The following is a 26,880-nucleotide window of genomic DNA, read 5'->3' on the forward strand; positions in this document are numbered from 1 at the left end:
GCGGAATTCCGAGAATAATGGAAGAGTTCCAAAGCATTTTTAAACTTCTCGGAATTCCGAGAACAATGGAAGAGTACCAAAGCATTTTTAAACTTCAGCGCAATTCTGAGAACAATGGAAGAGTTCCAAGCATTTTTAAACTTCAGCAGAATTCCGAGAACAAGGGAAGAGTTCCAAAGCATTGTTAAACATCAGCGGAATTCCGAGAAGAATGGAAGAGCTCCAAAGCATTTTTAAACTTCAGCAGAATTCCGAGAACAATGGAAGAATTCCATGGCATTTTTAAACTTCAGCAGAATTCTTAGAAAAATGGATTGATTCCAAAGCATTGTTAAACATCAGCGGAATTCCCAGAACAATGGAAGAATACCAAAGCATTTTTAAACTTCAGCGGAATGCCGAAAATAATGGAAGAGTTCCAAAGCAATTTTAAACTTCAACGGAATTCCGAGAACAATTGTAGAGTTCCAAAGCATTTTTAAACTTCAGGGAATTCTGAGAACAATGGAAGAGTTCCAGAGCATTTTTTAACTTCAGCAGAATTCTGAGAACAATAGAAGAGTTCCAATGCATTTTTAAACTTCAGCAGTATTCCGAAAACAATGGAAGAGTTCCAAAGCATTTTCAAACTTCAGCGGAATTCTGAGAACAATGGAAGAGTTCCAAAGCATTTTTAAAATTCAGCGGAATTCTGACAACAATGGAAGAGTTCCAAAGCATTTTTAAACTTCAGCAGAATTCTGAGAACAATGGAAGAGTTCCAATGCATTTTTAAACTAGAGCAGTATTCCCATAACAATGGATGAGTTCCAAAGCATTGTTAAACTTCAGCGGAATTCCGAGAACAATGAAAGAGTTTCAAAGCATTGTTAAACATCAGTGGAATTCCGAGAACAATGGAAGAGTTGCAAATCATTGTTAAACATCAGCAAAAGTCCGAGAACAATGGAAGAGTTCCAAAGCATTTTTAAACTTCAGCGGAATTCCGATAACAATGGAAGAGTGTCAAAGCATTGTTACTAATCAGCGAAATCCCAGGAACAATGGAAGAGTTCCAAAGCATTTTTAAACATCAGCAGAATTCCGAGAACAATGGAAGAGTTCCAAAGCATTTTTAAACTTCAGCGAAATTCCGAGAACAATGGAAGCATACCAAAGCATTTTTAAACTTCAGCAGAATTCCGAGAACAATGGAAGAGTTCCAAAGCATTTTTAAACTTCAGCGAAATTCCGAGAACAATGGAAGAATACCAAAGCATTTTTAAACTTCAGCGGAATTCCGAGAACAATGGAAGACTTCCAAAGCATTGTTAAACATCAGCAGAATTCCAAGAACAATGGAAAAGCTCCAAAGCATTTTTAAACTTCAGCATAATTCCGAGAACAATAGAAGAGTTCCAAAGCAATTTTAAACTTCAGCAGAATTCTGAGAACAATGGAAGAATTGCAAAGCATTGTTAAACATCAGCGGACTTCCCAGAACAATGGAAGAGTTCCAAAGCATTTTTAAACTTCAGCAGAATTCTGAGAACAATTGAAGAGTTCCAAAGCATTTTTAAACTTCAGCAGAATTCTGACAACAATGGAAGAGTTCCAAAGCATTTTTAAACTTCAGCAGAATTCTGAGAACAATAGAAGAGTTCCAATGCATTTTTAAACTAGAGCAGTATTCCGATAACAATGGATGAGTTCCGAAGCATTGTTAAACTTCAGCGGAATTCAGAGAACAATGGAAGAGTTTCAAAGCATTGTTAAACATCAGCGGAATTCCGAGAACAATGGAAGAGTTGCAAATCATTGTTGAACATCAGCAAAAGTCCAAGAACAATGGAAGAGTTCCAAAGCATTTTTAAACTTCAGCGGAATTCCGATAACAATGGAAGAGTTCCAAAGCATTGTTAATAATCAGCGGAATTCCAGGAACAATGGAAGAGTTCCAAAGCATTTTTAAACATCAGCAGAATTCCGAGAACAACGGAAGAGTTCCAAAGCATTTTTAATCTTCAGCAAAATTCCGAGAACAATGGAAGAATACCAAAGCATTTTTAAACTTCAGCGGAATGCCAAGAATAATGGAAGAGTTCCAAAGCATTTTTAAACTTCAGCGGAATTCCGAAAACAGTGGAAGAGTTCCAAAGCATTGTTAATAATCAGCGGAATTCCAGGAACAATGGAAGAGTTCCAAAGCATTTTTAAACTTCAGCAGAATTCCGAGAACAACGGAAGAGTTCCAAAGCATTTTTAATCTTCAGTGAAATTCCGAGAACAATGGAAGAATACCAAAGCATTTTTAAACTTCAGCGGAATGCCAAGAATAATGGAAGAGTTCCAAAGCATTTTTAAACTTCAGCGGAATTCCGAGAATAATGGAAGAGTTCCAAAGCATTTTTAAACTTCTCGGAATTCTGAGAACAATGGAAGAGTACCAAAGCATTTTTAAACTTCAGCGCAATTCTGAGAACAATGGAAGAGTTCCAAGCATTTTTAAACTTCAGCAGAATTCCGAGAACAATGGAAGAGTTCCAAAGCATTGTTAAACATCAGCGGAATTCCGAAAAGAATGGAAGAGCTCCAAAGCATTTTTAAACTTCAGCAGAATTCCGAGAACAATGGAAGAATTCCATGGCATTTTTAAACTTCAGCAGAATTCTTAGAAAAATGGATTGATTCCAAAGCATTGTTAAACATCAGCGGAATTCCCAGGACAATGGAAGAATACCAAAGCATTTTTAAACTTCAGCGGAATGCCGAAAATAATGGAAGAGTACCAAAGCATTTTTAAACTTCAGCGGAATTCCGAGAATAATGGAAGAGTTCCAAAGCAATTTTAAACTTCAACGGAATTCCGAGAACAATGGTAGAGTTCCAAAGTATTTTTAAACTTCAGGGAATTCTGAGAACAATGGAAGAGTTCCAGAGCATTTTTTAACTTCAGCAGAATTCTGAGCACAATAGAAGAGTTCCAATGCATTTTTAAACTTCAGCAGTATTCCGAAAACAGTGGAAGAGTTTCAAAGCATTGTTAAACTTCAGCGGAATTCCGAAAACAATGGAAGAGTTCCAAAGCATTTTTAAACTTCAGCGAAATTACGAGAACAATCGAAGAGTTCCAATACATTATTACATTTCAGCAATATTCCGAGAACAATGAAAGAGTTCCAAAGCATTGTTAAACTTCAGAGTAATTCCGAGAACATTGGAAGAGTTCCAGAGCATTGTTAAACATCAGCGGAAATCCGAGAACAAGGGAAGAGTTCCAAAGCATTGTTACCCATCAGCAAAATTCAGAGAACAATGAAAAAGTTCCAAAGAATTTTTAAACTTCAGCAGAATTCCGAGAACAATGGAAGAGTTCCAAAGCATTGTTAAACATCAGCGGAATTCCAAGAACAATGGAAGAGCTACAAAGCATTTTTAAACTTCAGCATAATTCCGAGAACAATGGAAGGGTTCCAAAGCATTTTTAAACTTCAGCAGAATTCTGAGAACAATGGAAGTATTGCAAAGCATTGTAAAACATCAGCAGACTTCCCACAACAATGGAAGAGTTCCAAAGCATTTTTAAACATCAGCAGAATTCTGAGAACAATGGAAGAGTTCCAAAGCATTTTTAAACTTCAGCGGAATTCTGACAACAATGGAAGAGTTCCAAAGCATTCTTAAACTTCAGCAGAATTCTGAGAACAATGGAAGAGTTCCAATGCATTTTTAAACTAGAGCAGTATTCCGATAACAATGGATGAGTTCCAAAGCATTGTTAAACTTCAGCGGAATTCCGAGAACAATGGAAGAGTTTCAAAGCATTGTTAAACATCAGCGGAATTCCGAGAACAATGGAAGCGTTGCAAATCATTGTTAAACATCAGCAAAAGTCCAAGAATAATGGAAGAGTTCCAAAGCATTTTTAAACTTCAGCAGAATTCCGATAACAATGGAAGAGTTCCAAAGCATTGTTAATAAACAGCGGAATTCCAGGAAAAATGGAAGAGTTCCAAAGCATTTTTAAACTTCAGCAGAATTCCAAGAACAATGGAAGAGTTCCAAAGCATTTTTAATCTTCAGCGAAATTCCGAGAACAATGGAAGAATACCAAAGCATTTTTAAACTTCAGCGGAATGCCAAGAATAATGGAAGAGTTCCAAAGCATTTTTAAACTTCAGCGGAATTCGGAGAATAATGGAAGAGTTCCAAAGCATTTTTAAACTTCTCCGAATTCCGAGAACAATGGAAGAGTACCAAAGGATTTTTAAACTTCAGCGCAATTCTGAGAACAATGGAAGAGTTCCAAGCATTTTTAAACTTCAGCAGAATTCCGAGAACAATGGCAGAGTTCCAAAGCATTGTTAAACATCAGCAGAATTCCGAGAAGAATGGAAGAATTCCATGGCATTTTTAAACTTCAGCAGAATTCTTAGAAAAATGGATTGATTCCAAAGCATTGTTAAACATCAGCGGAATTCCCAGAACAATGGAAGAATACCAAAGCATTTTTAAACTTCAACGGAATTCCGAGAACAATGGTAGAGTTCCAAAGCATTTTTAAACTTCAGGGAATTCTGAGAACAATGGAAGAGTTCCAAAGCATTTTTTAACTTCAGCAGAATTCTGAGCACAATAGAAGAGTTCCAATGCATTTTTAAACTTCAGCAGTATTCCGAAAACAGTGGAAGAGTTTCAAAGCATTGTTAAACTTCAGCGGAATTCCGAGAACAATGGAAGAGTTCCAAAGCATTTTTAAACTTCAGCAAAATTCCGAGAACAATGGAAGAGTTCCAATGCATTATTAAATTTCAGCAATATTCCGAGAACAATGAAAGAGTTCCAAAGCATTCTTAAACTTCAGCGTAATTCCGAGAACATTGGAAGAGTTCCAGAGCATTGTTAAACATCAGCGGAATTCCGAGAACAAGGGACGAGTTCCAAAGCATTGTTACCCATCAGCAAAATTCAGAGAACAATGAAAAAGTTCCAAAGAATTTTTAAACTTCAGCAGAATTCCGAGAACAATGGAAGAGTTCCAAAGCATTGTTAAACATCAGCGGAATTCCAAGAACAATGGAAGAGCTCCAAAGCATTTTTAAACTTCAGCATAATTCCGAGAACAATGGAAGGGTTCCAAAGCATTTTTAAACTTCAGCAGAATTCTGAGAACAATGGAAGTTATTGCAAAGCATTGTTAAACATCAGCGGACTTCCCAGAACAATGGAAGAGTTCCAAAGGATTTTTAAACTTCAGCAGAATTCTGAGAACAATGGAAGAGTTCCAAAGCATTTTTAAACTTCAGCTTAATTCTGACAACAATGGAAGAGTTCCAAAGCATTTTTAAACTTCAGCAGAATTCTGAGAACAATGGAAGAGTTCCAATGCATTTTTAAACTTCAGCAGAATTCCGAGAACAATGGAAGAGTTCCAAAGCATTGTTAAACATCAGCGGAATTCCGAGAAGAATGGAAGAGCTCCAAAGCATTTTTAAACTTCAGCAGAATTCCGAGAACAATGGAAGAATTCCATGGCATTTTTAAACTTCAGCAGAATTCTTAGAAAAATGGATTGATTCCAAAGCATTGTTAAACATCAGCGGAATTCCCAGAACAATGGAAGAATACCAAAGCATTTTTAAACTTCAGCGGAATGCCGAAAATAATGAAAGAGTTCCAAAGCAATTTTAAACTTCAACGGAATTCCGAGAACAATTGTAGAGTTCCAAAGCATTTTTAAACTTCAGGGAATTCTGAGAACAATGGAAGAGTTGCAAAGCATTTTTTAACTTCAGCAGAATTCTGAGCACAATAGAAGAGTTCCAATACATTTTTAAACTTCAGCAGTATTCCGAAAACAATGGAAGAGTTCCAAAGCATTTTTAAACTTCAGCAGAATTCTGAGAACAATGGAAGAGTTCCAAATCATTTTTAAACTTCAGCGGAATTCTGACAACAATGGAAGAGTTCCAAAGCATTTTTAAACTTCAGCAGAATTCTGAGACAATGGAAGAGTTCCAATGCATTTTTAAACTAGAGCAGTATTCCCATAACAATGGATGAGTTCCAAAGCATTGTTAAACTTCAGCGGAATTCCGAGAACAATGAAAGAGTTTCAAAGCATTGTTAAACATCAGCGGAATTCCGAGAACAATGGAAGAGTTGCAAATCATTGTTAAACATCAGCAAAAGTCCGAGAACAATGGAAGAGTTCCAAAGCATTTTTAAACTTCAGCGGAATTCCGATAACAATGGAAGAGTTTCAAAGAATTGTTATTAATCAGCGGAATCCCAGGAACAATGGAAGAGTTCCAAAGCATTTTTAAACTTCAGCAGAATTCCGAGAACAATGGAAGAGATCCAAAGCATTGTTAATAATCAGCGGAATTCCAGGAACAATGGAAGAGTTCCAAAGCATTTTTAAACTTCAGCAGAATTCCGGGAACAACAGAAGAGTTCCAAAGCATTTTTAATCTTCAGTGAAATTCCGAGAACAATGGAAGAATACCAAAGCATTTTTAAACTTCAGCGGAATTCCGAGAATAATGGAAGAGTTCCAAAGCATTTTTAAACTTCTCGGAATTCCGAGAACAATGGAAGAGTACCAAAGCATTTTTAAACTTCAGCGCAATTCTGAGAACAATGGAAGACTTCCAAGCATTTTTAAACTTCAGCAGAATTCCGAAAACAATTGAGGAGTTCCAAAGCATTGTTAAACATCAGCGGAATTCCGAGAAGAATGGAAGAGCTCCAAAGCATTTTTAAACTTCAGCAGAATTCCGAGAACAATGGAAGGATTCCATGGCATTTTTAAACTTCAACAGAATTCTTAGAAAAATGGATTGATTCCAAAGCATTGTTAAACATCAGCGGAATTCCCAGAACAATGGAAGAATACCAAAGCATTTTTAAACTTCAGCGGAATGCCGAAAATAATGGAAGAGTACAAAAGCATTTTTAAACTTCAGCGGAATTCCGAGAATAATGGAAGTGTTCCAAAGCAATTTTAAAAATCAACGGAATTCCGAGAACAATGGTAGAGTTCCAAAGCGTTTTTAAACTTCTGGGAATTCTGAGAACAATGGAAGAGTTCCAAAGCATTTTTTAACTTCAGCAGAATTCTGAGCACAATAGAAGAGTTCCAATGCATTTTTAAACTTCAGCAGTATTCCGAAAACAGTGGAAGAGTTTCAAAGCATTGTTAAACTTCAGCGGAATTCCGAGAACAATGGAAGAGTTCCAAAGCATTTCTAAACTTCAGTGAAATTCCGAGAACAATGGAAGAGTTCCAATGCATTTTTAAACTAGAGCAGTATTCCCATAACAATGGATGAGTTCCAAAGCATTGTTAAACTTCAGCGGAATTCCGAGAACAATGAAAGAGTTTCAAAGCATTGTTAAACATCAGCGGAATTCCGAGAACAATGGAAGATTTGCAAATCATTGTTAAACATCAGCAAAAGTCCGAGAACAATGGAAGAGTTCCAAAGCATTTTTAAACTTCAGCGGAATTCCGATAACAATGGAAGAGTTTCAAAGCATTGTTACTAATCAGCGGAATCCCAGGAACAATGGAAGAGTTCCAAAGCATTTTTAAACTTCAGCAGAATTCCGAGAACAATGGAAGAGATCCAAAGCATTTTTAAACTTCAGCGAAATTCCGAGAACAATGGAAGAATACCAAAGCATTTTTAAACTTCAGCAGAATTCCGAGAACAATGGAAGAGTTCCAAAGCATTTTTAAACTTCAGCGAAATTCCGAGAACAATGGAAGAATACCAAAGCATTTTTAAACTTCAGCGGAATTCCGAGAACAATGGAAGACTTCCAAAGCATTGTTAAACATCAGCAGAATTCCAAGAACAATGGAAAAGCTCCAAAGCATTTTTAAACTTCAGCATAATTCCGAGAACAATGGAAGAGTTCCAAAGCAATTTTAAACTTCAGCAGAATTCTGAGAACAATGGAAGAATTGCAAAGCATTGTTAAACATCAACGGACTTCCCAGAACAATGGAAGAGTTCCAAAGCATTTTTAAACTTCAGCAGAATTCTGAGAACAATTGAAGAGTTCCAAAGCATTTTTAAACTTCAGCGGAATTCTGACAACAATGGAAGAGTTCCAAAGCATTTTTAAACTTCAGCAGAATTCTGAGAACAATGGAAGAGTTCCAATGCATTTTTAAACTAGAGCAGTATTCCGATAACAATTGATGAGTTCCAAAGCATTGTTAAACTTCAGCGGAATTCAGAGAACAATGGAAGAGTTTCAAAGCATTGTTAAACATCAGCGGAATTCCGAGAACAATGGAAGATTTGCAAATCATTGTTAAACATCAGCAAAAGTCCAAGAACAATGGAAGAGTTCCAAAGCATTTTTAAACTTCAGCGAAATTCCGAGAACAATGGAAGAGTTCCAATGCATTATTAAATTTCAGCAATATTCCAACAACAATGAAAGCGTTCCAAAGCATTGTTAAACTTCAGAGTAATTCCGAGAACATTGGAAGAGTTCCAGAGCATTGTTAAACATCAGCGGAATTCCGAGAACAAGGGAAGAGTTCCAAAGCATTGTTACCCATCAGCAAAATTCAGAGAACAATGAAAAAGTTCCAAAGAATTTTTAAACTTCAGCAGAATTCCGAGAACAATGGAAGAGTTCCAAAGCATTGTTAAACATCAGCGGAATTCCAAGAACAATGGAAGAGCTCCAAAGCATTTTTAAACTTCAGCATTATTCCGAGAACAATGGAAGGGTTCCAAAGCATTTTTAAACTTCAGCAGAATTCTGAGAACAATGGAAGTATTGCAAAGCATTGTTAAACATCAGCGGACTTCCCAGAACAATGGAAGAGTTCCAAAGCATTTTTAAACATCAGCAGAATTCTGAGAACAATGGAAGAGTTCCAAAGCATTTTTAAACTTCAGCGGAATTCTGACAACAATGGAAGAGTTCCAAAGCATTCTTAAACTTCAGCAGAATTCCGAGAACAATGGAAGAGTTTCAAAGCATTGTTAAACATCAGCGGAATTCCGAGAACAATGGAAGAGTTGCAAATCATTGTTAAACATCAGCAAAAGTCCAAGAACAATGGAAGAGTTCCAAAGCATTTTTAAACTTCAGCGGAATTCCGATAACAATGAAAGAGTTCTAAAGCATTGTTAATAATCAGCGGAATTCCAGGAACAATGGAAGAGTTCCAAAGCATTTTTAAACTTCAGCAGAATTCCGAGAACAATGGAAGAGTTCCAAAGCATTTTTAATCTTCAGTGAAATTCCGAGAACAATGGAAGAATACCAAAGCATTTTTAAACTTCAGCGGAATGCCAAGAATAATGGAAGAGTTCCAAAGCATTTTTAAACTTCAACGAAATTCCGAGAATAATGGAAGAGTTCCAAAGCATTTTTAAACTTCTCCGAATTCCGAGAACAATGGAAGAGTATGAAAGCATTTTTAAACTTCAGCGCAATTCTGAGAACAATGGAAGAGTTCCAAGCATTTTTAAACTTCAGCAGAATTCCGAGAACAATGGAAGAGTTCCAAAGCATTGTTAAACATCAGCGGAATTCCGAGAAGAATGGAAGAGCTCCAAAGCATTTTTAAACTTCAGCAGAATTCCGAGAACAATGGAAGAATTCCATGGCATTTTTAAACTTCAGCAGAATTCTTAGAAAAATGGATTGATTCCAAAGCATTGTTGAACATCAGCGGAATTCCCAGAACAATGGAAGAATACCAAAGCATTTTTAAACTTCAGCGGAATGCCGAAAATAATAGAAGAGTACCAAAGCATGTTTAAACTTCAGCGGAATTCCGAGAATAATGGAAGAGTTCCAAAGCAATTTTAAACTTCAACGGAATTCCGAGAACAATTGTAGAGTTCCAAAGCATTTTTAAACTTCAGGGAATTCTGAGAACAATGGAAGACTTCCAAAGCATTTTTTAACTTCAGCAGAATTCTGAGCACAATAGAAGAGTTCCAATGCATTTTTAAACTTCAGCAGTATTCCGAAAACAGTGGAAGAGTTACAAAGCATTGTTAAACTTCAGCGGAATTCCGAGAACAATGGAAGAGTTCCAAAGCAATTTTAAACTTCAGCAAAATTCCGAGAACAATGGAAGAGTTCCAATGCATTATTAAATTTCAGCAATATTCCGAGAACAATGAAAGAGTTCCAAAGCATTGTTAAACTTCAGCGTAATTCCGAGAACATTGGAAGAGTTCCAGAGCATTGTTAAACATCAGCGGAATTCCGAGAACAATGGAAGAGTTCCAAAGCATTGTTACCCATCAGCAAAATTCAGAGAACAATGAAAAAGTTCCAAAGAATTTTTAAACTTCAGCAGAATTCCGAGAACAATGGAAGAGTTTCAAAGCATTGTTAAACATCAGCGGAATTCCAAGAACAATGGAAGAGCTCCAAAGCATTTTTAAACTTCAGCATAATTCCGAGAACAATGGAAGGGTTCCAAAGCATTTTTAAACTTCAGCAGAATTCTGAGAACAATGGAAGTATTGCAAAGCATTGTTAAACATCAGCGGACTTCCCAGAACAATGGAAGAGTTCCAAAGCATTTTTAAACATCAGCAGATTTCTGAGAACAATGGAAGGGTTCCAAAGCATTTTTAAACTTCAGCAGAATTCTGAGAACAATGAAAGTATTGCAAAGCATTGTTAAACATCAGCGGACTTCCCAGAACAATGGAAGAGTTCCAAAGCATTTTTAAACTTCAGCAGAATTCTGAGAACAATGGAAGAGTTCCAATGCATTTTTAAACTAGAGCAGTATTCCCATAACAAAGGATGAGTTTCAAAGCATTGTTAAACATCAGCGGAATTCCGAGAACAATGGAAGAGTTGCAAATCATTGTTAAACATCAGCAAAAGTCCGAGAACAATGGAAGAGTTCCAAAGCAGTTTTAAACTTCAGCGGCATTCCGATAACAATGGAAGAGTTCCAAAGCATTGTTAATAATCAGCGGAATTCCAGGAACAATGGAAGAGTTCCAAAGCATTTTTAAACTTCAGCAGAATTCCGAGAACAATGGAAGAGTTCCAAAGCATTTTTAAACTTCAGCGAAATTCCGAGAACAATGGAAGCATACCTAAGCATTTTTAAACTTCAGCGGAATGCCAAGAATAATGGAAGAGTTCCAAAGCATTTTTAAACTTCAGCGGAATTCCGAGAATAATGGAAGAGTTCCAAAGCATTTTTAAACTTCTCGGAATTCCAAGAACAATGGAAGAGTACCAAAGCATTTTTAAATTTCAGCGCAATTCTGAGAACAATGGAAGAGTTCCAAGCATTTTTAAGATTCAGCAGAATTCCGAGAACAATGGAAGAGTTCCAAAGCATTTTTAAACTTCAGCAGAATTCCGAGAACAATGGAAGAGTTCCAAAGCATTTTTAAACTTCAGCGAAATTCCGAGAACAATGGAAGCATACCTAAGCATTTTTAAACTTCAGCGGAATGCCAAGAATAATGGAAGAGTTCCAAAGCATTGTTAAACATCAGCGGAATTCCGAGAAGAATGGAAGAGCTCCAAAGCATTTTTAAACTTCAGCGAAATTCCGAGAACAATGGAAGCATACCTAAGCATTTTTAAACTTCAGCGGAATGCCAAGAATAATGGAAGAGTTCCAAAGCATTGTTAAACATCAGCGGAATTCCGAGAAGAATGGAAGAGCTCCAAAGCATTTTTAAACTTCAGCAGAATTCCGAGAACAATGGAAGAATTCCATGGCATTTTTAAACTTCAGCAGAATTCTTAGAAAAATGGATTGATTCCAAAGCATTGTTGAACATCAGCGGAATTCCCAGAACAATGGAAGAATACCAAAGCATTTTTAAACTTCAGCGGAATGCCGAAAATAATAGAAGAGTACCAAAGCATGTTTAAACTTCAGCGGAATTCCGAGAATAATGGTAGAGTTCCAAAGCATTTTTAAACTTCAGGGAATTCTGAGAACAATGGAAGAGTTCCAAAGCATTTTTTAACTTCAGCAGAATTCTGAGCACAATAGAAGAGTTCCAATGCATTTTTAAACTTCAGCAGTATTCCGAAAACAGTGGAAGAGTTTCAAAGCATTGTTAAACTTCAGCGGAATTCCAAGAACAATGGAAGAGTCCCAAAGCAATTTTAAACTTCAGCAAAATTCCGAGAACAATGGAAGAGTTCCAATGCATTATTAAATTTCAGCAATATTCCGAGAACAATGAAAGAGTTCCAAAGCATTGTTAAACTTCAGCGTAATTCCGAGAACATTGGAAGAGTTCCAGAGCATTGTTAAACACCAGCGGAATTCCGAGAACAATGGAAGAGTTCCAAAGCATTGTTACCCATCAGTAAAATTCAGAGAACAATGAAAAAGTTCCAAAGAATTTTTAAACTTCAGCAGAATTCCGAGAACAATGGAAGAGTTTCAAAGCATTGTTAAACATCAGCGGAATTCCAAGAACAATGGAAGAGCTCCAAAGCATTTTTAAACTTCAGCATAATTCCGAGAACAATGGAAGGGTTCCAAAGCATTTTTAAACTTCAGCAGAATTCTGAGAACAAAGGAAGTATTGCAAAGCATTGTTAAACATCAGCGGACTTCCCAGAACAATGGAAGAGTTCCAAAGCATTTTTAAACATCAGCAGATTTCTGAGAACAATGGAAGGGTTCCAAAGCATTTTTAAACTTCAGCAGAATTCTGAAAACAATGAAAGTATTGCAAAGCATTGTTAAACATCAGCAGACTTCCCAGAACAATGGAAGAGTTCCAAAGCATTTTTAAACTTCAGCAGAATTCTGAGAACAATGGAAGAGTTCCAATGCATTTTTAAACTAGAGCAGTATTCCCATAACAAAGGATGAGTTTCAAAGCATTGTTAAACATCAGCGGAATTCCGAGAACAATGGAAGAGTTGCAAATCATTGTTAAACATCAGCAAAAGTCCGAGAACAATGGAAGAGTTCCAAAGCAGTTTTAAACTTCAGCGGCATTCCGATAACAATGGAAGAGTTCCAAAGCATTGTTAATAATCAGCGGAATTCCAGGAACAATGGAAGAGTTCCAAAGCATTTTTAAACTTCAGCAGAATTCCGAGAACAATGGAAGAGTTCCAAAGCATTTTTAAACTTCAGCGAAATTCCGAGAACAATGGAAGAATACCTAAGCATTTTTAAACTTCAGCGGAATGCCAAGAATAATGGAAGAGTTCCAAAGCATTTTTAAACTTCAGCGGAATTCCGAGAATAATAGAAGAGTTCCAAAGCATTTTTAAACTTCTCGGAATTCCAAGAACAATGGAAGAGTACCAAAGCATTTTTAAACTTCAGCGCAATTCTGAGAACAATGGAAGAGTTCCAAGCATTTTTAAACTTCAGCAGAATTCCGAGAACAATGGAAGAGTTCCAAAGTATTGTTAAACATCAGCGGAATTCCGAGAAGAATGGAAGAGCTCCAAAGCATTTTTAAACTTCAGCAGAATTCCGAGAACAATGGAAGAATTCCATGGCATTTTTAAACTTCAGCAGAATTCTTAGAAAAATGGATTGATTCCAAAGCATTGTTAAACATCAGCGGAATTCCCAGAACAATGGAAGAATACCAAAGCATTTTCAAACTTCAGTGGAATGCCGAAAATAATGAAAGAGTTCCAAAGCAATTTTAAACTTCAACGGAATTCCGAGAACAATTGTAGAGTTCCAAAGCATTTTTAAACTTCAGGGAATTCTGAGAACAATGGAAGAGTTCCAAAGCATTTTTTAACTTCAGCAGAATTCTGAGCACAATAGAAGAGTTCCAATGCATTTTTAAACTTCAGCAGTATTCCGAAAACAATGGAGGAGTTCCAAAGCATTTTTAAACTTCAGCAGAATTCTGAGAACAATGGAAGAGTTGCAAAGCATTTTTAAACTTCAGCGGAATTCTGACAACAATGGAAGTGTTCCAAAGCATTTTTAAACTTCAGCAGAAATCTGAGAACAATGGAAGAGTTCCAATGCATTTTTAAACTACAGCAGTATTCCCATAACAATGGATGAGTTCCAAAGCATTGTTAAACTTCAGCGGAATTCCGAGAACAATGAAAGAGTTTCAAAGCATTGTTAAACATCAGTGGAATTCCGAGAACAATGGAAGAGTTGCAAATCATTGTTAAACATCAGCAAAAGTCCGAGAACAATGGAAGAGTTCCAAAGCATTTTTAAACTTCAGCGGAATTCCGATGACAATGGAAGAGTTCCAAAGCATTGTTAGTAATCAGCGTAATTCAAGGAACAATGGAAGAGTTCCAAAGCATTTTTAAACTTCAACGGAATTCCGAGAACAATGGAAGAGTTCCAAAGCATTTTTAAACTTCAGCGCAATTCTGAGAACAATGGAAGAGTTCTAAGCATTTTTAAACTTCAGCAGAATGCAGAGAACAATGGAAGAATTCCAAAGCATTGTTAAACATCAGCAGAATTCCGAGAACAATGGAAGAGTTCCAAAGCATTTTTAAACTTCAGCGGAATTCCGAGAACAATGGAAGAATTCCAAAGCATTTTTAAACTTCAGTAGAATTCTGAGAACAATCGAAGAATTCCAAAGCATTGTTAAATATCAGCGGAATTTCCAGAACAATGGAAGAGTTCCAAATCATTTTTAAACTTCAGCAGAATTGTGAGAACAATGGAAGAGTTTCAAAACATTTTTAAACTTCATCAGAATTCCGAGAACAATGGAAGAGTTCCAAAGCATTTTTAAACTTCAGCGGAATTCCAAGAACAATGGAAGAGTTTCAAAGCATTGTTAAACATCAGCAGAATTCCGAGAACAACGGAAGAGTTCCAAAGCTTGTTAAACATAAGCGGAATTCCGAGAACAATAAAAGAGTTCCAAAGCATTTTTAAACTTCAGCGAAATTCTAAGAATAATGGAAGAGTTCCAAAGCATTGTTAAACTTCAGCGGAATTCCGAGAAAAATAGAAGAGTTCCAAAGCATTTTTAAACTTCAGGGAATTCTGAGAACAATGGAAGAGTTCCAAGCATTTTTAAACTTCAGCAGAATTCCGAGAACAATGAAAGAGTTCCAAAGCATTGTTAAATATCAGCAGAATTCCCAGAACAATGGAAGAGTTCCAAAGCATTTTTAAATTTCAGCGGAATTCAGAGAACAATGGAACAATTCCAAAGCATTTTTTAACTTCAGCAGAATTCTGAGAACAATGGAAGAGTTCCAATGCATTTTTAAACTTTAGCAGTATTTTGAAAACAGTGGAAGAGTTTCAAAGCATTGTTAAACTTCAGCGGAATTCCGAGAACAATGGAAGAGTTCCAAAGCATTTTTAAACTTCAGCGGAATTCCAAGAACAATGGAAGAGTTCCAATGCATTTTTAAATTTCAGCAGAATTCCGAGAACAATGAAAGAGTTCCAAAGCATTGTTAAACTTCAGCATAATTCCGAGAACAATGGAAGAGTTCCAGAGCATTGTTAAACATCAGCGGAATTCCGAGAACAAGGGAAGAGTTCCAAAGCATTGTTACCGATCAGCAAAATTCAGAGAACAATGAAAAAGTTCCAAAGAATTTTTAAACTTCAGCAGAATTCCGAGAACAATGGAAGAGTTCCAATGCATTTTTAAACATCAGCGGAATTCCAAGAACAATGGAAGTGCTCCAAAGCATTTTTAAACTTCAGCATAATTCCGAGAACAATGGAAGAGTTCCAAAGCATTTTTAACCTTCAGCAGAATTCTGAGAACAATGGAAGAATTGCAAAGCATTTTTAAACTAGAGCAGTATTCCAATAACAATGGATGAGTTCCAAAGCATTGTTAAACTTTAGCGGAACTCCGAGAACAATGAAAGAGTTTCAAAGCATTGTTAAACATCAGCGGAATTCCGAGAACAATGGAAGAGTTGCAAAGCATTGTTAAACATCAGCAAAAGCCCGAGAACAATGGAAGAGTTCCAAAGCATTTTTAAACTTCAGCGGAATTCCGATAACAATGGAAGAGTTGCAAAGCATTGTTAATAATCAGCGGAATTCCAGGAACAATGGAAGAGTTCCAAAGCATTTTTAAATTTCAGGAGAATTCCGAGAACAATGGAAGAGTTCCAAAGCATTTTTAAACTTCAGCAAAATTCCGAGTACAATGGAAGAATACCAAAGCATTTTGAAACTTCAGCGGAATGTCAAGAATAATGGAAGAGTTCCAAAACATTTTTAAACTTCAGCAGAATTCCTAGAATAATGGAAGAGTTCCAAAGCATTTTTAAAGTTCAATGAAATTCCGAGAACAATGGAAGAGTTCCAAAGCATTTTTAAACTTCAGCGCAATTCTGAGAACAATGGAAGAGTTCCAAGCATTTTTAAACTTTAGCAGAATTCAGAGAACAATGGAAGAATTCCAAAGCATTGTTAAACATCAACAGAATTCCGAGAACAATGGAAGAGTTCCAAAGCATTTTTAAACTTCAGTGGAATTCCGAGAACAATTGAAGAATTCCAAAGCATTTTTTAACTTCAGCAGAATTCTGAGAACAATGGAAGAGTTCCAATGCATTTTTAAACTTCAGCAGTATTCCGAGAAAAACGGAAGAGTTTCAAAGCATTGCTAAACTTCAGCGGAATTCCGAGAACAATGGAAGAGTTCCAAAGCATTTTTAAACTTCAGCGGAATTCCGAAAACAATGGAGGATTCCAAAGCTTTTTTAAACTTCAGCAGAATTCTGAGAACAATGGAAGTGTTCCAATGCATTTTTAAACTTCAGCAGTATTCCGAGAACAATGGAAGAGTTCCAAAGCATTTTTATACTTCAGCGAAATTCCGATAACAATGGAAGAGTTCAAAAGCATTGTTAAACATCAACGGAATTCCAAGAACAATGGAAGAGCTCCAAAGCATTTTTAAACTTCAGCATAATTCCCAGAACAATGGAAGAGTTCCAAAGCACTGTTAAACATCAGCGGAATTACGAGAACAATGGAAAAGTTCCAAAGCATGTTTAAACTTCAGCAGAATTCCGAGAACAATGGAAGAGTTCCAAAGCATTTTTAAACTTCAGCGGAATTCTGAGAACAATGGAAGAGTACCAAAGCATTTTTAAACTTCAGTGGAATTCTGAGAACAATGGAAGAGTTCCAAAGCATATTTAAACATCAGCGGAATTACGAGAACAATGGAAGAGTTCCAAAGCATTGTTAAACATTAGTGGAATTCCAAGAACAATGGAAAAGTTCCAAAGCATTTTTAAACTTCAGCAGAGTTCCGAGAACAATGGAAGAGTTCGAAAGCATTGACAAATATCAGCGGAATTCCGAGAACAAAGGAAGAGTTCCAAAGCATTATTAAACTTCAGCGGAATTCCGATAACAATGGAAGAGTTCCAAAGCACTGTTAAACATCTGCGGAATTCTAAAAACAATGGAAGAGTTCCCAAGCATTTTTAAACTTCAGCAGAATTCCTAGAACAATGGAACAATTCCAAAGCTTTTTTAAATTTCTGTGAAATTCTGAGAGCAATGGAAGAGTTCCAAAGTATTTTTAAACTTCAGCGGAATTCCGAGAACAGTGTTAGAGTTCCAAACCATATTTAAACTTCACCGGAATTCCGAGAATAATGGAAGAGTTCCAAGGCATTTTTAAACTTTAGCGGAATTGCGAGAACAATGGAAGAGTACCAAAGCATTTTTAAACTTCAGCGGAATTCTGAGAACAATGGAAGAGTTTCAAAGCATATTTAAACATCAGCAGAATTACGAGAACAATGGAAGAGTTCCAAAGCATTGTTAAACATTAGTGGAATTCCAAGAACAATGGAAAAGTTCCAAAGCATTTTTAAACTTCAGCAGAGTTCCGAGAACACTGGAAGAGTTCGAAAGCATTGATTAATATCAGCGGAATTCCGAGAACAAAGGAAGAGTTCCAAAGCATTTTTAAACGTCAGCGGAATTCTGAGAACAATGGAAGAGTTCCAAAGCAGTGTTAAACATCAGCGGAATTACGAGAACAATGGAAAAGTTCCAAAGCATGTTTAAACTTCAGCAGAGTTCCGAGAAAAATGGAAGAGTTCGAAAGCATTGATAAATATCAGCGGAAGTCCGAGAACAAAGGAAGAGTTCTAAAGAATTTTTAAACTTCAGCGGAATTCCGAGAACAATGGAAGAGTTCCAAACCAGTGTTAAACATCAGCGGAATTACGAGAACAATGGAAAAGTTCCAAAGCAGTGTTAAACATCAGCGGAATTACGAGAACAATGGAAAAGTTCCAAAGCATGTTTAAACTTCAGCAGAATTCCGAGAACAATGGAAGAGTTCCAAAGCATTTTTAAACTTCAGCGGAATTCTGAGAACAATGGAAGAGTTCCAAAGCATTTTTAAACTTCAGCGGAATTCTGAGAACAATGGAAGAGTTCCAAAGCATTGTTAAACATCAGCGGAATTCGAAGAACAATGGAAGAGTTCCAAAGCATTGTAAAACATTACTGGAATTCCAAGAACAATGGAAAAGTTCCAAAGCATTTTTAAACTTCACCAGAATATCGAGAACAATGGAACAGTTCCAAAGTATTTTTAAACTTCATCAGAATTCCGAGAACAATGGAAGAGTTCCAAAGCATTGATAAACATCAGCGAAATTCCGAAAACAATGGAAGAGTTCCAAAGCATTGTTAAACATTAGCGGAATTCCGAGACTAAGAGTGGCCACCACTGGGCATACACCTGCAAAGTGTAGACAGCTGCTCGTTCCACCCCCCCCCCTTAATTGGTTCTCCTCCCTTCCACCGGTGTTGAGGCGGGTGGGAACAGCAGGGGGTGAGGGTGCTGTGCTAAAATAGGTGGAGTTATGCAGATCTAAAACACGTGGATTGCAGCAGCAGCAAGCCAAAAAGTGCAGTCATGTAAGGGATCTAGAGGTTGACAACATGTCTTCTTAACGGGAGTCCAGGTGCCCATCTCCACCAATGGACTTTTCAGGATCCGAGGGTGGTACCGTAGGCCGAAACCAATTCTGGTTATCGCTTCTCGGCCTGCTCAGAGACTATTCCATCGTGGACGGTCCGGAGGACGAGAATGAGGACTAAACTCCTCCTCTCCCTCTCCCCTTATGTGTCTTGTCTTTCAATAAAGCTTCGGGCCTGTGATTTTCCCCTCCCCATCCCCTTTTTCCCAATCCCCATCCCTTATCACGGTTCGTCGTACTGTATTGATTGACACGCTTTTTCTTTCAGATTGAGTGTTTTGTGTAGCATAGGGGTGTGATGTGTCTAGTTAGTGCGTCGTATCCTCATGCTACGTAAATATGATGTAGAATTCTGTGTGTACTGGGCTGCGGCACTGTACACTGTCTGTTAACTTATTTTCTGTGCTAATAAAAGATATATTCAATCAAAATCTGTTCTTATCAGTTTAATATCTGATACGTCCCCTATCTGGGGACCATATGTTAAATGGATTTTTAGAACAGGGAGATGGTAAAACAGCTTGCTTTGTTCACTCCACGCATTGACCTGGTATTGCAGCATTTCCAGGACCGGTGCACTCCTTCTTTAATGCAGTTTCAAAAATCAGACAGAATTGAATTCAATACATTTTGTTGCTTTTGCTTGTTTGTTGCATTTTTGGAAGGACATTTTTGCCTTGCTTTTCTTCCCCTCATTGGATTTTTCATGTTACAAGTTGCAGAAGCCAGATGACAAACTTGTTTTGGTTCAACTTCAGAAACTCTGCATTGCATTTTAATCTACTGTAATGCAATGCTATGTATCCAGCTATACCCCCCTTTCCTTTCTTTTGGATAAAAAGCCATATTAGGCAAGCATTTTGGAGCTTTCACCTAACTAACTACAGGTGGTGAGATAAGCTGCACAATATAATTGTTCTTTCAGTATATTGTTGCACACACACCATCTATTTAGCAAATGCCCTTGTTATCAACAGCAGCCGTTTAAACTCACCTGAGCTAACAGGTATGTGTGCTGGTTACTCTGCTGCACTTAAAATTTCTTTTTTGGCTTGCTCCAATGTCTTTTCTGAAACGTTGTCTCCCTCTGGTGGAACACTGACTTCTTTCATTTAACCCCTGCAGACTATAAAAAATAACCCAACCCAAAAAGTTTGGTTGATTAGTCTGTGGCATTCTTTTAAACTGTTGCTTATGGCGGTCTCTGCGAACTTCTCAGTGCCGTTCAGCCAGCCAGGTATCCTGCCTGCAGTAGATGGAATGTGGCAATGGAACGCTGGCTGTGCGTGTCATAACAGGCTCTGAGCCTTTATATACCTGCGCACGGCAGCAGCCACCTTCAGTCTGCTGCTGGACAGCCAGCAGCAGCAGGAAAGGTAAGTAATCAGCAACACTCCCGCTAAGTGTAGACAGCTGCTCGTTCCACCCCCCCCCCCTTAATTGGTTCTCCTCCCTTCCACCGGTGTTGACGCGGGTGGGAACAGCAGGGGGTGAGGGTGCTGTGCTAAAATAGGTGGAGTTGTGCAGATCTAAAACGTGGATTGCAGCAGCAGCAAGCCAAAAAGTGCAGTCATGTAAGGGATCTAGAGGTTGACAACATGTCTTCTTAACGGGAGTCCAGGTGCCCATCTCCACCAATGGACTTTTCAGGATCCGAGGGTGGTACCGTAGGCCGAAACCAATTCTGGTTATCACTTCTCGGCCTGCTCAGAGACTATTCCATTGTGGACGGTCCGGAGGACGAGGATGAGGACTAAACTGCTCCTCCCCCTCTCCCCTGATGTGTCTTGTCTTTCAATAACGCTTCGGGCCTTTGATTTTCCCCTCCCCATCACCTTTTTCCCAATCCCCATCCCTTATCACGGTTCGTCGTACTGTATTGATTGACACGCTTTTTCTTTCAGATTGAGTGTTTTGTGTAGCATAGGGGTGTGATGTGTCTAGTTAGTGCGTCATATCCTCATGCTATGTAAATATGATGTAGAATTCTGTGTGTACTGGGCTGCGGCACTGTACACTGTCTGTTAACTTATTTTCTGTGCTAATAAAAGATATATTCAATCAAAATCTGTTCTTATCAGTTTAATATCTGATACGTCCCCTATCTGGGGACCATATATTAAATGGATTTTTAGAACAGGGAGATGGTAAAAGAGCTTGCTCTGTCCACTCCACGCATTGACCTGGTATTGCAGCATTTCCAGGACCGGTGCACTCCTTCTTTAATGCAGTTTCTGAAATCAGAAAGAATTGAATTCAATACATTTTGTTGCTTTTGCTTGTTTGTTGCATTTTTGGAAGGACATTTTAGCCTTGCTTTTCTTCCCCTCATTGGATTTTTCATGTTACAAGTTGCAGAAGCCAGATGACAAACTTGTTTTGGTTCAACTTCAGAAACTCTGCATTGCATTTTAATCTACTGTAATGCAATGCTATGTATCCAGCTATACCCCCCTTTCCTTCCTTTTGGATAAACAGCCATATTAGGCAAGCATTTTGGAGCTTTCACCTAACTAACTACAGGTGGTGAGATAAGCTGCACAATATAATTGTTCTTTCAGTATATTGTTGCACACACACCATCTATTTAGCAAATGCCCTTGTTATCAACAGCAGCCGTTTAAACTCACCTGAGCTAACAGGTATGTGCGCTGGTTATACTCTGCTGCACTTAAAATTTCTTTTTTGGCTTGCTCCAATGCCTTTTCTGAAACATTGTCTCCCTCTGGTGGAACACTGACTTCTTTCATTTAACGCCTGCAGACTATAAAAAATAACCCAACCCAAAAAGTTTGGTTGATTAGTCTGTGGCATTCTTTTAAACTGTTGCTTATGGCGGTCTCTGTGAGCTTCTCAGTGCCGTTCAGCCAGCCAGGTATCCTGCCTGCAGTAGATGGAATGTGGCAATGGAACGCTGGCTGCGCGTGTCATAATAGGCTCTGAGCCTTTATATACCTGCGCACGGCAGCAGCCACCTTCAGTCTGCTGCTGGACAGCCAGCAGCAGCAAGAAAGGTAAGTAATCAGCAGCACTCCTGCTAAGTGTAGACAGATGCTCGTTCCACCCCCCCCCCCTTAATTGGTTCTCCTCCCTTCCACCGGTGTTGAGGTGGGTGGGAACAGCAGGGGGTGAGGGTGCTGTGCTAATATAGGTGGAGTTATGCATATCTAAAACGCGTGGATTGCGGCAGCAGCAAGCCGAAAAGTGCAGGCATGTAAGGGATCTAGAGGTTGACAACATGTCTTCTTAACGGGAGTCCAGGTGCCCATCTCCACCAATGGACTTTTCAGGATCCGAGGGTGGTACCGTAGGCCGAAACCAATTCTGGTTATCGCTTCTCGGCCTGCTCAGAGACTATTCCATCGTGGACGGTCCGGAGGACGAGGATGAGGACTAAACTCCTCCTCCCCCTCTCCCCTTATGTGTCTTGTCTTTCAATAAAGCTTCGGGCCTGTGATTTTCCCCTCCCCATCCCCTTTTTCCCAATCCCCATCCCTTATCACAGCTCGTCGTACTGTATTGATTGACACGCTTTTTCTTTCAGATTGAGTGTTTTGTGTAGCATAGGGGTGTGATGTGTCTAGTTAGTGCGTCGTATCCTCATGCTATGTAAATATGATGTAGAATTCTGTGTGTACTGGGCTGCGGCACTGTACACTGTCTGTTAACTTATTTTCTGTGCTAATAAAAGATATATTCAATCAAAATCTGTTCTTATCAGTTTAATATCTGATACGTCCCCTATCTGGGGACCATATATTAAATGGATTTTTAGAACAGGGAGATGGTAAAAGAGCTTGCTCTGTCCACTCCACACATTGACCTGGTATTGCAGCATTTCCAGGACCAGTGCACTCATTCTTTAATGCAGTTTCTAAAATCAGAAAGAATTGAATTCAATACATTTTGTTGCTTTTGCTTGTTTGTTGCATTTTTGGAAGGACATTTTAGCCTTGCTTTTCTTCCCCTCATTGGATTTTTCATGTTACAAGTTGCAGAAGCCAGATGACAAACTTGTTTTGGTTCAACTTCAGAAACTCTGCATTGCATTTTAATCTACTGTAATGCAATGCTATGTATCCAGCTATACCCCCCTTTCCTTCCTTTTGGATAAACAGCCATATTAGGCAAGCATTTTGGAGCTTTCACCTAACTAACTACAGGTGGTGAGATAAGCTGCACAATATAATTGTTCTTTCAGTATATTGTTGCACACACACCATCTATTTAGCAAATGCCCTTGTTATCAACAGCAGCCGTTTAAACTCACCTGAGCTAACAGGTATGTGCGCTGGTTACTCTGCTGCACTTAAAATGTCTTTTTTGGCTTGCTCCAATGCCTTTTCTGAAACATTGTCTCCCTCTGGTGGAACACTGACTTCTTTCATTTAACGCCTGCAGACTATAAAAAATAACCCAACCCAAAAAGTTTGGTTGATAAGTCTGTGGCATTCTTTTAAACTGTTGCTTATGGCGGTCTCTGTGAGCTTCTCAGCGACATTCAGCCAGCCAGGTATCCTGCCTGCAGTAGATGGAATGTGGCAATGGAACGCTGGCTGCGCGTGTCATAATAGGCTCTGAGCCTTTATATACCTGCGCACGGCAGCAGCCACCTTCAGTCTGCTGCTGGACAGCCAGCAGCAGCAAGAAAGGTAAGTAATCAGCAGCACTCCTGCTAAGTGTAGACAGATGCTCGTTCCACCCCCCCCCCCCTTAATTGGTTCTCCTCCCTTCCACCGGTGTTGAGGTGGGTGGGAACAGCAGGGGGTGAGGGTGCTGTGCTAATATAGGTGGAGTTATGCATATCTAAAACGCGTGGATTGCGGCAGCAGCAAGCCGAAAAGTGCAGGCATGTAAGGGATCTAGAGGTTGACAACATGTCTTCTTAACGGGAGTCCAGGTGCCCATCTCCACCAATGGACTTTTCAGGATCCGAGGGTGGTACCGCAGGCCGAAACCAATTCTGGTTATCGCTTCTCGGCCTGCTCAGAGACTATTCCATCGTGGACGGTCCGGAGGACGAGGATGAGGACTAATCTCCTCCTCCCCCTCTCCCCTTATGTGTCTTGTCTTTCAATAAAGCTTCGGGCCTGTGATTTTCCCCTCCCCATCCCCTTTTTCCCAATCCCCATCCCTTATCACGGTTCGTCGTACTGTATTGATTGACACGCTTTTTCTTTCAGATTGAGTGTTTTGTGTAGCATAGGGGTGTGATGTGTCTAGTTAGTGCGTCGTATCCTCATGCTATGTAAATATGATGTAGAATTCTGTGTGTACTGGGCTGCGGCACTGTACACTGTCTGTTAACTTATTTTCTGTGCTAATAAAAGATATATTCAATCAAAATCTGTTCTTATCAGTTTAATATCTGATACGTCCCCTATCTGGGGACCATATATTAAATGGATTTTTAGAACAGGGAGATGGTAAAAGAGCTTGCTCTGTCCACTCCACGCATTGACCTGGTATTGCAGCATTTCCAGGACCGGTGCACTCCTTCTTTAATGCAGTTTCTACAATCAGAAAGAATTGAATTCAATACATTTTGTTGCTTTTGCTTGTTTGTTACATTTTTGGAAGGACATTTTTGCCTTGCTTTTCTTCCCCTCATTGGATTTTTCAAGTTACAAGTTGCAGAAGCCAGATAACAAACTTGTTTTGGTTCAACTTCAGAAACTCTGCATTGCATTTTAATCTACTGTAATGCAATGCTATGTATCCAGCTATACCCACCTTTCCTTCCTTTTGGATAAACAGCCATATTAGGCAAGCATTTTGGAGCTTTCACCTAACTAACTACAGGTGGTGAGATAAGCTGCACAATATAATTGTTCTTTCAGTATATTGTTGCACACACACCATCTATTTAGCAAATGCCCTTGTTATCAACAGCAGCCGTTTAAACTCACCTGAGCTAACAGGTATGTGCGCTGGTTATACTCTGCTGCACTTAAAATGTCTTTTTTGTCTTGCTCCAATGCCTTTTCTGAAACGTTGTCTCCCTCTGGTGGAACACTGACTTCTTTCATTTAACGCCTGCAGACTATAAAAAATAACCCAACCCAAAAAGTTTGGTTGATTAGTCTATGGCATTCTTTTAAACTGTTGCTTATGGCGGTCTCTGTGAGCTTCTCAGTGCCGTTCAGCCAGCCAGGTATCCTGCCTGCAGTAGATGGAATGTGGCAATGGAACGCTGGCTGCGCGTGTCTTAATAGGCTCTAAGCCTTTATATACCTGCGCACGGCAGCAGCCACCTTCAGTCTGCTGCTGGACAGCCAGCAGCAGCAGGAAAGGTAAGTAATCAGCAACACTCCTGCTAAGGGTAGACAGCTGCTCGCTCCACACCCCCCCCCCTTAATTGGTTCTCCTCCCTTCCACCGGTGTTGAGGCGGGTGGGAACAGCAGGGGGTGAGGGTGCTGTGCTAAAATAGGAGGAGTTATGCAGATCTAAAACGCGTGGATTGCAGCAGCAGCAAGCCGAAAAGTGCAGGCATGTAAGGGATCTAGAGGTTGACAACATGTCTTCTTAACGGGAGTCCAGGTGCCCATCTCCACCAATGGACTTTTCAGGATCCGAGGGTGGTACCGTAGGCCGAAACCAATTCTGGTTATCGCTTCTCGGCCTGCTCAGAGACTATTCCATCGTGGACGGTCCGGAGGACGAGGATGAGGACTAAACTCCTCCTCCCCCTCTCCCCTTATGTGTCTTGTCTTTCAATAAAGCTTCGGGCCTGTAATTTTCCCCTCCCCATCCCCTTTTTCCCAATCCCCATCCCTTATCACGGCTCGTCGTACTGTATTGATTGACACGCTTTTTCTTTCAGATTGAGTGTTTTGTGTAGCATAGGGGTGTGATGTGTCTAGTTAGTGCGTCGTATCCTCATGCTATGTAAATATGATGTAGAATTCTGTGTGTACTGGGCTGCGGCACTGTACACTGTCTGTTAACTTATTTTCTGTGCTAATAAAAGATATATTCAACCAAAATCTGTTTTTATCAGTTTAATATCTGATACGTCCCCTATCTGGGGACCATATATTAAATGGATTTTTAGAACAGGGAGATGGTAAAAGAGCTTGCTCTGTCCACTCCACGCGTTGACCTGGTATTGCAGCATTTCCAGGACCGGTGCACACCTTCTTTAATGCAGTTTCTAAAATCAGAAAGAATTGAATTCAATACATTTTGTTGCTTTTGCTTGTTTGTTGCATTTTTGGAAGGACATTTTAGCCTTGCTTTTCTTCCCCTCATTGGATTTTTCATGTTACAAGTTGCAGAAGCCAGATGACAAACTTGTTTTGGTTCAACTTCAGAAACTCTGCATTGCATTTTAATCTACTGTAATGCAATGCTATGTATCCAGCTATACCCCCCTTTTCTTCCTTTTGGATAAATAGCCATATTAGGCAAGCATTTTGGAGCTTTCACCTAACTAACTACAGGTGGTGAGATAAGCTGCACAATATAATTGTTCTTTCAGTATATTGTTGCACACACACCATCTATTTAGCAAATGCCCTTGTTATCAACAGCAGCCGTTTAAACTCACCTGAGCTAACAGGTATGTGCGCTGGTTATACTCTGCTGCACTTAAAATTTCTTTTTTGGCTTGCTCCAATGCCTTTTCTGAAACATTGTCTCCCTCTGGTGGAACACTGACTTCTTTCATTTAACGCCTGCAGACTATAAAAAATAACCCAACCCAAAAAGTTTGGTTGATTAGTCTGTGGCATTCTTTTAAACTGTTGCTTATGGTGGTCTCTGTGAGCTTCTCAGTGCCGTTCAGCCAGCCAGGTATCCTGCCTGCAGTAGATGGAATGTGGCAATGGAACGCTGGCTGCGCGTGTCATAATAGGCTCTGAGCCTTTATATACCTGCGCACGGCAGCAGCCACCTTCAGTCTGCTACTGGACAGCCAGCAGCAGCAAGAAAGGTAAGTAATCAGCAGCACTCCT

General features: G+C 39.0%; 2 protein-coding genes and 5 pseudogenes across 2 annotated transcripts in view; 5 read left to right on the forward strand and 2 right to left on the reverse strand.

Annotated features, from left to right (window-relative positions):
• The window catches only part of LOC141192230 (uncharacterized), a 480,396-nt gene that overhangs the window by 394,079 nt on the left and 59,437 nt on the right, over nt 1-26,880 (reverse strand). The window lies entirely within an intron of this gene.
• The window catches only part of LOC141192229 (uncharacterized), a 421,525-nt gene that overhangs the window by 246,487 nt on the left and 148,158 nt on the right, over nt 1-26,880 (reverse strand). The gene's annotated exons all lie outside the window — the stretch shown is intronic.
• On the forward strand, nt 19,340-19,508 carry LOC141192314 (U2 spliceosomal RNA; annotated as a pseudogene).
• On the forward strand, nt 20,976-21,144 carry LOC141192302 (U2 spliceosomal RNA; annotated as a pseudogene).
• On the forward strand, nt 22,616-22,784 carry LOC141192312 (U2 spliceosomal RNA; annotated as a pseudogene).
• On the forward strand, nt 24,255-24,423 carry LOC141192311 (U2 spliceosomal RNA; annotated as a pseudogene).
• Nucleotides 25,896-26,064, forward strand: LOC141192304 (U2 spliceosomal RNA; annotated as a pseudogene).

Source organism: Phyllobates terribilis, unplaced genomic scaffold, assembly GCF_046119375.1.
Source record: "Phyllobates terribilis strain yellow unplaced genomic scaffold, ASM4611937v1 Scaffold_56__1_contigs__length_8794411, whole genome shotgun sequence".
In the NCBI taxonomy this organism is placed as follows: Eukaryota; Metazoa; Chordata; class Amphibia; order Anura; family Dendrobatidae; genus Phyllobates; species Phyllobates terribilis.